Below are 14888 nucleotides of genomic sequence, written 5' to 3' on the forward strand. Positions count from 1 at the left end.
TTTCCATTGTAATGGTTCTATTTTAGTTAAGATTTCACAGTCTTTAGTAACTTATGGGAGCAGCCATGCTTTTTAGCTCAACTTTTCGAAGAAAAAGTAGAGCTAGCGCACTCGTCCCGTTGTCGGCGTCGCTGTCACCGTTTTTGTTTTTGTTTATAAAGTCAAATATCTCTGTAGCTATAAAAGCTATTGACTAGAAACTTAAAATAGTTATTTACTACCAGGGTCAACACCAGGAGAAACAATCCCCATAACTCTGATTTGAAGTTTGATGGAGGTATGCCCCTTTTTGACTTAGAATGTTTGGTAAAAGGTTTTGATAAAGTCAAATATCTCCGTTGCTGTCAAAGCTATTGACCTGGGACTTAAAATATTTATTTACTATCAAAGTCTAGACCAGGAGAAACAATCCCCGTAACTCTGATTTGAATTTTGATGGAGTCATGCCCCTTTTTGACTTAGAATTTTGTGTTAAATTTTTTTGATAAAGTTAAATATCTCTGGAACTATAAAAGCTATTGACTTGAAACTTATACTAGTTATTTACTATCAGAGTCTACACCAGGAGAAACAATCTCTGTAGCTCTGATATGAATTTGACAGTTATGCCCCTTTTTAACTTAGAATTTTGGGTTAAATTTTTGATAAGTCAAATATCTTTGTTATTATCTGGCGTCGGCGTGAGCTTTCTTGGTTAAAGTTTGTCAAAGGGGCTGGGCCCATTATACCCAAGGTCAAGGTCACTGAGTTGTTATACATGGAATTATTTTCATGTTACTGTCAAATAGCCGAAGAGTGGAGCGCACTGCCTTAAGGACAGCTTGTGTAAAGAACGGTTGTATTTATGCATGGTACTGTATGTAAAATATTGAAAGACTGTAGTAGACAATTATGTTTTAAAGAGAGGTTGGTATTAATCAGTTTATAACAGATTTGATTTGTTATAATATTTGTTCTTTTAAAACCATTTTTTATTAGAAACACGTTAGTGGTGTTTTGGCCTTTCAGTTTTTTAATGTAATTGTCCAGTTTTATGGCAGTTTTTAGGCCAATAAAAGCCCAGATTAATGCCAGCTTCTCGGTTTTTACACATCATAATGTTTTTTTTTAATCTTTCTTAATACAATAATAGTAATATGATAGAATTTTGTGACATGTATAGTATTTAATTTAGTCTCCTATAATTCTATAATAGAATGGTCTTGCATATGATTTTATGTTTTTATTATAATGTAATTGTATGAAGTGCATGTATGCAAAAATGAGACGTAAATAAAGATATATATATATACATGTTTTTATCTTTCTACCTATCAGTCAAACTGAATGTGATGTTTCAAGTTTTCAAACTCAAAGCGGTAATTTATTGTTCCTTTGGTAGCCAATTAAATCTATGCTTCGTTTCCTAAATAGATTGGTGATATCCATTAAGTTAATAATTTAATACTTGTGGTACTTAAACATTCTTAAATCAATAGAGATCTTAAAGTTTATATGAATTATTGTCCGATAGAAATTGTTTTAATTAGTTGTGCTTGTCAACCATATCTGTTGAGTTATATATCGTAAGAGGACTAAATGGGTTTCCAGCTAATATACAAGATCTGGACTAAATAGTCAGAAAGAAGTTTAACTCAGAGCTTAATACGCGTCTTTGCGATGGCTTTAAACTGTATCCGTACATGAAATGTATTTTATCGAATAAGTGAGTTAATTCCATGAGCATTTAGTTGGGTGTGCATTTTTGTTGAATTTTAACATCGCACCGATACAATTTTATCTCATGTGGCGACTTACGAGCTTTGATGGTGGAGACCCCAGGTGCCCAACCGTGAATTATTTCATCACTAGCGGTCACCTGGGTAGAACCACCGACCTTCTGCAAACCAGCTGGATGGCTTCCTCACATGAAGAATTCAATGAGTGAGGCTCGAACCCACATCGTTGAGGGGCAAGTGATTTGAAGTCAGTGGACTTAACCACTCGGCCACGGAGGCCCCAGTTAAGTGTGCAGTTTGGTGGGAAATGGGATATACGTATAGCTAATGATTGTCGTAATTATAACTTGGGTTAGTTGGTCGTCACCTAAAATGTTTAGAAAAACGTCTCTTTTAAGGAGGTAGGTTACCTAGTTACCAGAGTAAATTCAAAGTCGTTGAAGCGCAGCAATGTTTTGTATGTCGTGTAATTTAATGTTTTAACTGCTGCAATCTAAATTTCGTTTATCTCTGGCCTTTCAAGTACAATTTTCAAACAGGTTTGAAGAACAAGCCCTCAAAAGGTATTTTATAGAGAAAAAAAGAGAGAAAACAATGGAAGAAGCAAGTAATCAATTGTTGGATAAGTAGGGGCGATGGTAATGCGTGAATTGGTTGTAACTTGAACAGCTAAACATACTATGGATTAGATTGATTAGATGTCATCTTTTATGCTACAAAATGATGTTATTATGGAAGAAATGTCCATCTGTGCAGGAATAAGTGTCCGACCTTGGCAAAGCATTTTAAAAATAAAACTCCTGTATTAACAGCACGTAAATTGCCTTGTTACCTTGTTAATATACGATTTTTCTTTCGTTGGTTCATGGGCGAATCAAATGAAGTTTTAATGCTAGAATAGTTTTTAAAGCCTGCGTTATCCGATAAGACTCACAGAACCCACATCCACATCCAAAGGTGTTTTATGTTAAGGGCCCATAATTTCCTTTAAGTCAGAAAATGTACTCTTTGAAACTGTTGTCTTTAGTATGTCAAGATATTTACGAAATGTTTATTCAATTCATTTATAACATTTGAATTTCCGTTTACTTCATTATTTTCTACCACAAGTCTATTAATGTTACCATTTTTATTCAAATTTGACACATCCTTAAGATTTCCCTAAAAGATTTCGGTTCATTATTACTTAAACCCTAGGGCTCAGTATAAAAGGAATGGCTCCACCCACTAGATGTCAATCACTGCATATTCAAAAACCATCCAGACATCCTTCCATTTTTGATATTTCTTTTTCATTCAACTCAGATTATATTGAATATTATTAACTATATTTTGCCTCATCAGAAAATTCTCTTATGTTCTAGTCTGCTTAAAGAAATTAAATTTAAGGTACACAAAAATAACTTATAGCAGTTATTGTGACTACAAAATAACAAGAATTTGAAAATTTGGCAGTTAAAATTTGAAATCTGAACTCTGACATTGGTCATATGATAAAGCAGAGCAGACAGCAGGTAAATGTAAACACAGATCACGTCAAGTAACAATGCACTATACTGCAAAATAAGCTAGAAGATGAGACCCCAAATTGTAGTGATTGTGTATGATCTAAGTTTCCATGAAAATGTCTGTCATGTTGTTATTTCATTATGAAAATGCTATCTATATGGCAAGCATAGATATGTCATGTGATTTTAGCAAAACAAAACAAACAAAAAAACTATTGTAAAGAAAATAAGAAAAATAGCTCTACAGAGCAAAAAATACTGAGGACTATTCGTATCCGCCATTATACGACTACTATTTGTTCGATTTAGTGTCTGTATGCCTATCACTGTGGCTACTTACTGATAATCTTGCAACACCGGTGATATTCTAGAAAGTCGCTGACAGTTATAAGTTATGTAAAAAATGGATGAATCACACTAATCTATTCATCTGTTATAAAACAGTTCATACTAGTATGTATGCTACTATTAATATGTTTTTGATAAATTAATTCCACTTTGTTACATCAGACTGGCCTTTTACAGCATTGTTTAAAATCTGTTTTATTTTTCTTAAGCAAAGATGATATTTTATTGTCATATTCATTATTTTTATTACTTTATCTCATCTGTTAACCATTCCGGCTGGTGTTCACGTTAAATAAGTTATACATGATCAATAATATTTAAAAGGTTTAATTTTTTCTTGAGTAATGACTCGTTTTCTTTCTATCTAACTACACATCTACACGAGAACACTGTGTGGTCCACTCTTACAAATTGAAATAATATAATGTTATTAATCAAGCAATTTCATATTGGCCTTGTTATTTGTCCAAGGGTAGTCGTATTGGCCCGAGGCCGTAGGCCGAGGGCCAATACGACTGCCCGAGGACAAATAACTAGGCCAATATGAAATCGCTTGATTAATGATAATATTATTATTCAACTTTCAACTGTTGGCGGTAACAGTGTAAGAACTCTGTGAGTTACCTTATGACAGCTATGCACGTTCAGGTGAAAAATCGTGTCATTCTTTGACAAGTTGTTTACAGTTTAGACGTATTTTAGAAATCATGATCATTTTCGCCAGTAAAACAGAATGAGTTGTATGTAGGTACTTGAGAATAATTTTGAAAGATACTTTTAATGCGACAAAATCAAGAGTAACTAGAACATACCTTATTTTTTGGAATTCCTATTTATTTTCTTTAGCGAGTACCATATCATTTGAACTGTGATAAAAACTGCTTTGAAAGTCGTTTCCTTTTAGGCTGCAAGCAACGAGACACAAAATTATACACATATGTGTTGATCAAGATAATACAACCAATCAAGCACATATTATATAGTCCCATGCCTCGTTTAATTCTTATCCGAAATTGTTTGCAGAACTTCACAACTGACACTCTTGTTCGCCAATTTATTCATCCACTTTCCAGCACTTGAATCGTTATTTATCATTGCACAAATAGTCCACACTATCAAAATGTCTGTTAAAGATAAGTCTCATCCTTTTAATTAATCTGAGTTTCCATATTTTCTTATTATTTTCCTTGACAACTGCTAGAATTTCTGACAGGAAACACTTGCATTTTACACAATACCGAATAAGCGAAAGTACCATTGTAATCTCCGAAGACGTACATCCCGCTCAGTCAAACTTGGTTATTAATTGAACATGTTGGATGACTTTTTTTTATCAAAATGTGAAAAAAAAAATGTAATCTATAACTCTGATGTAAAACAAAATGGCGTCATTTAAAAATCAAACGGAAGTGGCTTCTTCGTATTGGCCCTCTCTTTTGAACCAATCAAAATGCTTGAATTCCGTATTGGCCCTGTTTTTTCGTATTGGCCCTGTTTTTCTCATATTGGCTCAGTTATGTTTTGTATTAGCTCTGTCTGTTTCATATGATGTTTGCAATTGATCTAATACAGTGTGTAATATTGTAAAGTTGAATAATAAAACTTGGTATACATAATTAACATGAAGCGGACATGTGAGTTTTATCAAAACTTCTTTTATCTGTTAAATATTTTTACTCTAATAGCCTTTTTTTGGACAGACGTAACATCCTTATACTATTCGAGGCCAAAGCGATTTCATAAAATGTCTACGTAAAGTGATACATATGTATGCCCTTCTAAAGGAGTTAAGTATTAAAATATACAACACAATACTTAAATAAAACGTTAGAACCGCAATGCAAACTGTCTACAATTGTATTGTCATTGTGTATTTATAGTCACTGGTAAATAAAACACTTAAAATGTTTTAAAACTTTTCTGACTAGCAGAATGATCGACTACATGGATTACTATTTTGACTACAAAGCCACTTATTCGTAAGTTGTATTTTTTTTTAAATTGTCAAAATCCATATAAAATGATGCCAAGATATCTTCATAGAAAGCACTGACTGTTGCATGATGACAAAGTTATATAGATAATATTACATGTGATGACAATATTTTATATGGCAATATCTGTAAATAAAAGAGACCATACCGATATAAAGTGTTATTAAAGCGCTCTTAATTATATTAACGATATCTATAAAAGACAAGCCTCTGGGTCCGGCTGTGGCTTCAGCGAGTCTGCAAAACAAAGTTTATCGGAAAACGTAGCCTTTACAATGACAAACAATTTCTGACAAGACACAGATATCATTAGAGTGTCATTACGACAAATGGCATTAACGATTCTGCATGGATGATAATATTGCTTTGAATTATATCCATTAAGCCTGAATAACTTCAACAGAAATAAATGAAGATTTAACCTTTACAGTCACGGCTGCATGCGGTAAAAATTGAATCCATTAAAAAACACAACTGTGTTTCCTTGTATTGATTTAAGTCTTATCGTTTTTTGTAATGGATACGTTCAATTGTTGGGTAGAGTTTTGAGATTTTAGTTAATTTTGTAGATAATACTAAAAAGTATGGCAATCCGTAATATTATGACAGAACAATGGCCTATGATCGATCAAAGATTAGGAATAATAAAACTAGTCGGGATGAATCATGATCTTCATGATCGTTCTAATATATAATAAAAAATTGAAGTCCAGTGGAATATATATGAATAAACTTGAAACTTATAATAACTTCTATTGTATACACGCATTATGAGCCCGTGACGTACGTTTCTATTGTTTTGAAAGGTTGGGCTCTGATCGCTATTGTTAGATAATCCAATTTATCGTCTGCTACAGGGGTTTTAAAATATCAATTTTTCAAAAATTGACTCCACAAAAAAAAAAAAAAAAAAAAAAAAAATGGCGGATTGATATAGAATATATAGGTTGAGCTAGATCTACACGTATGACCCTAACTACTAGGAGCAAATCTGATGTATAATGTCAGCTTAATCACTTTTATCATTTTATTGTTATTGTCTCCCAGCCAACGCTAAGAGGTCAATTAATGTTCTTCCCAGGAAGTGTGGCTTCTCTTGTGTCAGCTATACATTGGGTACGTTAAAGAACCAGGAGGGATAGGCTAAATTAGCCAAACATACCCGTTGTAAGGTTTTCATCCACATTGTCCTTCTCACTCTGTATCTGTACTTGTAGAGGATGAATTGAAGGCTTAGTGCCAACCGTGGTATTAAAACTCCTTTAAACGCGTTTATCATGAAAAGTCTGGTATGACACAAATTTGTACAGTTCTGAAAAATCAAGAAAACAGTCATTTCATCGGTGAATGTTAATTTCATGAGAGTTTTGCTTATACCAATAAAGTTTTGCTGTTTTGTTAATGCTATAAAAATGACAACTATTGCTTTACACATTTGTATACTTTATTATTAGGTACTTCCTTTCATTGAACCATCACAACTGCTTGAAATACATAAAAATACCTTGTCTTAATATATTCATCACGTGACTTACCTTTGCATCATGTGGGTTTTTTTCAGCTTATTTACTAGAATATTAACTTTTAACAGTTTGATAATTATAGTTTCACTCAGTATTTTATAGTGAAGATACAACATTTTGATATGTAACAAAATGTCACATTTATGGACAAGTACCGTAGTGTAGGATAATGATGAGTAAAAAAAGGAACCAGCAATATTGGAATACATGTAACAAAATGTCACATTTATGGACAAGTACCGTAGTGTAGGATAATGATGAGTAAAAAAAGGAACCAGCAATACTTGAATACAGATACTTTATAACGTTTTTAACTGCAGGAGTTTGATGATAAGAACAAACAGGTCAAAGTAGATTTAGGACTTTCAGTCATATAGTGTATAGTGTCTTAATGTCTTAATTTGAACAGTTTTAAGAATGTTGTTTAAACTTTTCTGAAACTTCTTATTTAATTTCCATGTAGACTGTAGTACAGTCCTACCTATCAATTCATTGATAAATATTTAATCCCAATTGGATTATTGTAGGACTTCCAATAAAGTTGTCAAACACAGGCATATTGTATGACACCAGAAAATGTTTTAAATCTAATAAAATAAATTCCACTATTTAACCTGAAATTTAGGTATAATGTTATTTGTATCATACCAAACAACATAATTATGTAAAAAAGAAAAAACCTTCATTACTTTGAAAGTTTATATTTAAATGAAATGACTTATCACCACGTTTTAATCACACATTTAATTCATTTTACCTTTTAACTTGTGTTATACAAGTGCATAGATAAGTGCAAGGTAGGATTAATATTTGACTCATTGATTGTTCTCTAGTACTATATCGTTGTAACATTTCATGGTTAAGGTATCGGACCCGTAATACGAGTAGTGTACCTCCTTTTGAAGAGTATTCAATTCCTATACCATAAACCTATTTTGACTTTTTTCTTCAGGAGGGCATAAGTTCAACCCCCCACCCCTCCCCACTAGGACCAAACGTGTTTTCTTTATTTTTTTAAGTAGGTTAAACTGTTTTTCAGGACTTATTATTGATTTATTGTACAAAAGCGGATTTGTTTTCATTTGAGTTACATGCGATAAAAGTTCTTAATTTCATCTTTACTCTTTAGCTTTCATATTGTGAAAGAAATATAGGTAGGTTTTACTTCTGCCCCATGGTTATCTTTGAATGTAGAGAGCAAACAGTCTCACAAGACTCTGCCATATTTTTTTCAGTGCTGGAACTACATTTCTGTCAGATTAAATCCTTTTACTTGAGGCTCCCTTGAAAAAATGTTCTAGACAGTTTCATTTTGTGTTTTATAATTGTTTACCAATATTTTGAGGTTTCTTTTATCAAAATTATTGGTTTAATGAACTCTCTGCGACAGAGTGCAATACAATGTTAACTTTAAGATTGTATCAAGTTAATTCAATTTTTTAAAAATTGCTATTACGGGTCCACTACCTTAAACTTTCAGAATGTTCAATGTTGATAATACATGTAAATAAACTCTCAATGGATGTACTTTTACAGCGTCCGTTAATAGAAAGATATTTCCGTTTAATTAACTTGCTTATACACAGCATGTTTTGAAAAGCAGGACCCATGCATTTAGAGACCGCCTCGGTAGCCTAGTGGTAGAGCGCCTGCTTCGAGTGCGGGAGGTCGGGGGTTCGATCCCTGGCCGCGTCATACCAAAGACGTAAAAATGGTACAAGGAGCTTCCCCGCCTGGCGCTCAGCATTAAGAGGATAGCGCTATAACTGGTCAGCCAAGTGTCAATGTAATTTGACTGGGTGGGATATATCATGTCACGTGTCCACGGCGTAATATTTCAAGTGAGGCAGCACTATAAAGTTGGTCAATGTGCACACTGCTACAACTTGACAACGTCGTTTATATGACTGTAAATTGTTGAAAAAGACGTAAACACACACATTCACACGCACACACAAACGCACACAAACGCACACACACACACACGCGCGCGCGCGCGCATTTAGAACAGGGTACAAGATCATGTTTTAAAATTCATAGCGACGTGACAAAGTTGCAACTCATTGAAACCGTTTGATTAGTGTCTCAAATGAACTTATCCTTAAAATCAACATAAAACTCCTGCATTATTTTCATATGCCATATACCTAAGAATCTCTGGCACATGTCTCATCAATATATAGAAGGAGCGTTATAGAATAACACTGCTATGGAGAATTGATGTGATGTCGTCTGCTCTCTCTCTGCGAGAAACAAAACAACACCTGAGTGTTTGATTATTGGGAATTGCAAGACAAGAATACATATAAGCTGATGCTAAACGAAATTCAGGAAAATGAAATTGAAACGTTCAAAATGGATATTTGTCAAAAAGATATTTCTGATTTATATTTTAGTAAATATTTTCATCTGTCTTGTTTATTTATACTTTATAAAAGCGGAAGTGAGGACAAAACAAAATGAATATGCTGTCTTTGAAAACAGACAAGAATTTAATGATTCGACTCGAAAGGCAGGAAACAGTACCTCATGGATTACAAAAAATCTAACGAAATTTGACCATCCGTTACTTGATAATATAAGGAAAGATAAGCATACATTCTGTAATGGCAGTTTTATTTCTCATAATGGATATTTCGCAATACTGTTACATGTTGTCGTGGATACGAATCAAGCTACATCTCAGAGACGAGGCGGTGAATACGTAAGTGAGGTTCTAAATCAGAAAGAGAAAGACGAGTTTATTAAAACAACAACTGGATTTTTCAAAATGTTTTGCGAATCGAAACCAGTAAAGACATTTTCGTCTAGTAGTGGTCATTTGAAAGAATGGGAAGATTCCTTAGAATTTTTAGAATTAAGCAGTGATATACCATCGGTGGAGAACACAGAGGACATGGTAACATTTACTATAGTACGTTATGATTATGCTAATTTGTACTGGGTCATGGTAGACTTGTACGATATATACTTTCTGTCGACATTCTTGGGTTTAAATCCAAATAACATTCATATTCTGATTGTGGATGCCCATCCAGTGTCCATACTGGATGACATATGGTGGGTACTGTTTCCAAAAGTAACAAGAATTAGGCTGGCCAGTAAGACAGTAATGTTTAACACTCTGGTTTGGGGACTACACAGAGGAAATAGTCCTCTTTTAAAGAATGGCAATTTCAAAACATTTCCGCTCTTAGAAGAATTCAGACATTTTGTATTATCGAAGACAGAGTCACAGCAGAATCTGTCAGACATTTATTGTAACAACATAACGGTAACAATAGTTCTGAGAAAGGATTATGTTGCTCATGCAAGAAATCCATCAGGAAGAGTTGGTCGCAAAATATTCAATGAACAAGAATTGTTAAATAAAGTTTCTATGGCTTTGAAAGGTCATACTGTTACGGGAATTCAGCTAGATTTGTTTCCAATTAACAAACAGATTCAATTAGCATCACGCACAGATATTCTTGTTGGTATGCACGGAGCAGGACTGTCGCACGTGTTGTTTGTACCCATCCATGCTTCGTTGATTGAACTTTTTCCAGTTACTCATTCAGCAGTCAGTCACTTTGAATTCATTGCAAGATGGAGAAATATAAAATATGCCAAATGGCAAAATAAGAATAAAAGTATGGAAATAGATAAATACACAACAAACGTTGATACAGAGAAGGTGGCTGCTTTGATACTTAACGCGTATCAACAAATGTGTCCATGAGTACATTATCAACAGAAAGTTTTGCAAGCAATGTATAATGTTTTCAGCACAATAAAATCAACATATAACCTTGAGTTACTATGTATTTAGATTCAATTCTCCAGAATATCCGTCAGGAATCTACGCGCTATAACTCCATTTTATATTTTTAATATTGACTTTTGCAAGGTAATAGAGATGCTGCACACAAATTCATAATTGTTACACTAATATTTGTTTAGATCATAGAGAAATTTGAAGCGCATTGATTAAATTTCGATTGTTTGGAGGCAATGGTGTTATAGTTTCTGGTCATTTTGGATCAACGAGTACATTCTGTTTAGCTTCACCAGAATTCCGCTTAAGCCAGTAGGGGCCGTTGGCTGGTCGCAAATGTACTACGTTGGTTTTCTAATGACTGCTCATTTGCCTGTAAATCATATTACATTTTTTTCATTAACAACTGCCTAAAAACCCAGTTTGTATTATGTAATGATATTTACAAATTTATCCCTGATTATTTTCAGTTGATTATGTATAAATTAAGATTTCATCGCATGAACTATAATGTTAGCGTGTTGAAGGTGCCCGACATCGCCTGAACGCCTGGCGTCTTATAACCTGTACATAGTGACACTTTGCTATTATCCTTAGCAATAATTTACCATCGACTGCTGGCGTTGCTTCCAATATTTGCAGTGTAGTTCGTACCGCACAGGTATTGAAACTTTAGACGTCTTTTTAATAGTATCTGTCTGAACCAGGATATGATTAGCATTCGCTACACTCACACCATAAATATCGTACATTACTACCTAGATATTATCTAAAAAAACTTTCCGCTATTTAAATGTACGTAATTGTGTCAATTCGCACACAAGAATTTCCGAGACAGGCTGTGCGAATTCGGCTGTTGATTTGTCATTGATTCAGCCAATTAGCGGAATTAGACGATGACGGGATAATACGGACCACTTCCTATAAATTGTTTGCATAAAATTATATTTGGTTGTTTATAGCCATATAATATTACAAATTGCGAAAACATGAAGCGATTCCAATGATCAAAATATTGAACAATAATCCTCTTATTCAAGTATGATGCCGTTCTCTTATATTTTAACCTATGGCAACCCAGGGGTAAGGTGCACAAAATAAAATTCGACAAGTATATATTCTTTTTTAAATTGAGTTCTTAGACGTTAAAACACGTATAACATCAATGACTGTAGCTTTTATGTAGGAGGAAACAAAAAAAGCTTAATTAAGGAATAATTATGTAATTAAACATGATAACTATTTCGATTTGTGACCAAATGACAAAAACTTACTTACAGAGGATCTTTGGAAAGTATTGGGCGTAACCCAGACATTTTTTCATTAGACTCAGCTGATTTAGTCTGTTACTTCATACTATTTAGCCCTACCCCCTACATCCCTGATGGCTTATAAACAGTTTCGAGGATTATTGGTTTGCGACTGTCTGTTTGCCTGTACGATGTCTCTTCAGTCCACACAATTCTTCCAGTCCATGACAATATTAACGTCCGAAATGAGAAATGATCACAGTCAGTAAAAGCTCCATTCACTTCATTAGATACTAAAAATACACACAAAATACATAAAACTGTCTTTATTCTCATTGTAATTCTAACTGCAATAAATGACCATGTGCAGAGGTATTTCTTTGAATAATATGACAATCCTATTGTTCACAAGTAACGAAAAGCTTATGCTGAAGTGTGTCCAACATGCTAACGAGGCATTTAAAATGAGGTGACATTCTCTTGACCAAGTAACTGCTCCTTGACTAAATTAGCTATAACGTTATGCACTAGAAAATTGATTTTTGTTTAACTGCAATAAATGACCATGTGTAGGGGTACTAGTATTGTTTTGAAGTATATGACAACCCCATTGTGTGATTACTATGTCAAGGAGGCATTTACAATGAAGCAACATTCTTTTGTCTTAATTAAACTTGTATTATTTTGTAATTTTATCCTTAAAGATTTGCAATGTCCATTTATTTAAACTTATGAAATGACTACACTGATTTCTTGGCCGGATTATTCAAATAATATCTCAAATGACCAAAGGTAATGTATTTTTGCGATTTGCAAAAAGATGAAATGAGACGAAATGTTGTCCATTACAAAATTATGGAGACTAAAATACCTAATGATACACACTGCAAATACTCTATTAATTAAAAGTACTTGCGATTTTATACCTATTTTACTAATTTATAATTACAAAGTAAACCTCATAATAACTGATAACTTGAGTAAAAATTCTTTTGCAAGAGAGTATCCTAATTATTCAATATTTAAGAACTTAAACCATTTCCACAAAATAATAAAAGAAGGTTTAACAATTACTCTTTGTACACGAGAAGCGTTGCGATTTCTGTTAGATAAATAATTTATTAATTTTTTAAAGGTTAGTGTTTTATTTCCCTATTGGGACTTAATGCATTTCACTTATTTCTGATATTTTTATGCTGTTATGAACAAGATCAAATAAGTTTGTCCACTGAGACTAGGTTTAACATTATTTCAACTTTTAATGAGACATCGACCTAAAGGTAAAGAAACTACATATCAATGTTTTTACATCTTTACACCAGTCCAATCCTACGCATTACAACTCTTAAATGGAAAAAAAATAAAGCTTGAACATTTATCAGCAAACAGAAGACACTTAATTGTATTCCCTTCCCCTTTCCAATCTAATCAGTTCTTTTAAGTAATCATCCAGGTGGTATGAAAATTTAATGTCTTTTCCTTTCATTAGAATTATATTAATAAAAGTAACATTTAAAAAATGTGGCCTCACCTCTCATTGCATTCGAAGAGTTATTTGGAACAAAAATGCAAACGCGTCTTTTACTCTGAAACGATGTTCCTTCGACTGAAATATTAGTCTTCTCTTCACAACATTTTACTTTTCTTATACGTCTTTTCCACTTAATTTTATCATTCTAAATTGATTTCTGTATTTTACATTTTCTCCTCAGGACTTTCATAAACTACACGTTTGTGTGACATGCATTTATCATCTGCATTCAAATGTGAATGTGGCCGATGCAATTGTTCACATGGGCCCAGAATTTAGGTTCCTATGTCATTCACTCGCTTTGCCTTCTCGCTTAGTTCAATAGGCACAGATCTAAGGATCTCGGGGATCGTGAGTTCGATCACCAGGCGGAGCTGATGTTTTTCGTGACGATTTCATGAATACCATTGCGACTGATTTTATTCGTCTTCCACCACTGATTCATGTGAGGAAGTTGGCAGTTACCTGCGAAGAACAAGTTTGTTCTGGTACGAAATCCAGGAACACTGATCAGGTTAACTGGCCGCCGCTATATAACTAAATTACTGTTGAAAATGGTGTTTACCCCAAATCAAACAAAACAAGAAATATCTGTAAAAATGATGGTCGGCGAAATGTAATAAGGAAAGAAGTTTATGAATTTTTCATCTAACATTCATCTTTCATCTAACATTTTTCAAAGTGCAAAACTAAACACCGTACTTTAACAATTTAAATGGTTCTCTTTTAATTTTTCGCAAAGGTTTCGTAGGGTTGCAATTTTGTTTCGTTTATCCTTAGACGAATAATTACAGCAGTAGTTTGATGAAAATTCATGAAGCGGTTCATGAGAAGAGGTCATTAAACGTGTTTATATTTTTAGCTAAATTGATCCCTATTCCCATTTGTAACAAAATAGCAGGAGAACTTACGATATTGTTACACATCGAGTTTGATAAAAATCCATTACATTTTAGTGGTAAATGCGAAGGAAGGCATATCTACTTTTAGCTATAGTGGTCTCTAATAGGGCCCAAGTTCCTATTTAAATAAATTTGGAAGAGGACCTTATAATGATGCTCCAGACCAAGTATGACAAAGATCCACCAAGCTGTTCATGAGACGCTGTATAAAGGCATTTCTAATTTTACCTCTAGCAGCCCCTAAAAGGGGTCAAATGTACCAGCTGAACCAAGTTGGCTGCGGGCCTAATAAAGATGCTACAAATCAAGTTTGATTAGAATACATGAGAAAAAATCAATTAAAGGATTTTTTTGTTT

This window comes from Mercenaria mercenaria, chromosome 6, assembly GCF_021730395.1.
Source record: "Mercenaria mercenaria strain notata chromosome 6, MADL_Memer_1, whole genome shotgun sequence".
NCBI classification, from domain to species: Eukaryota; Metazoa; Mollusca; class Bivalvia; order Venerida; family Veneridae; genus Mercenaria; species Mercenaria mercenaria.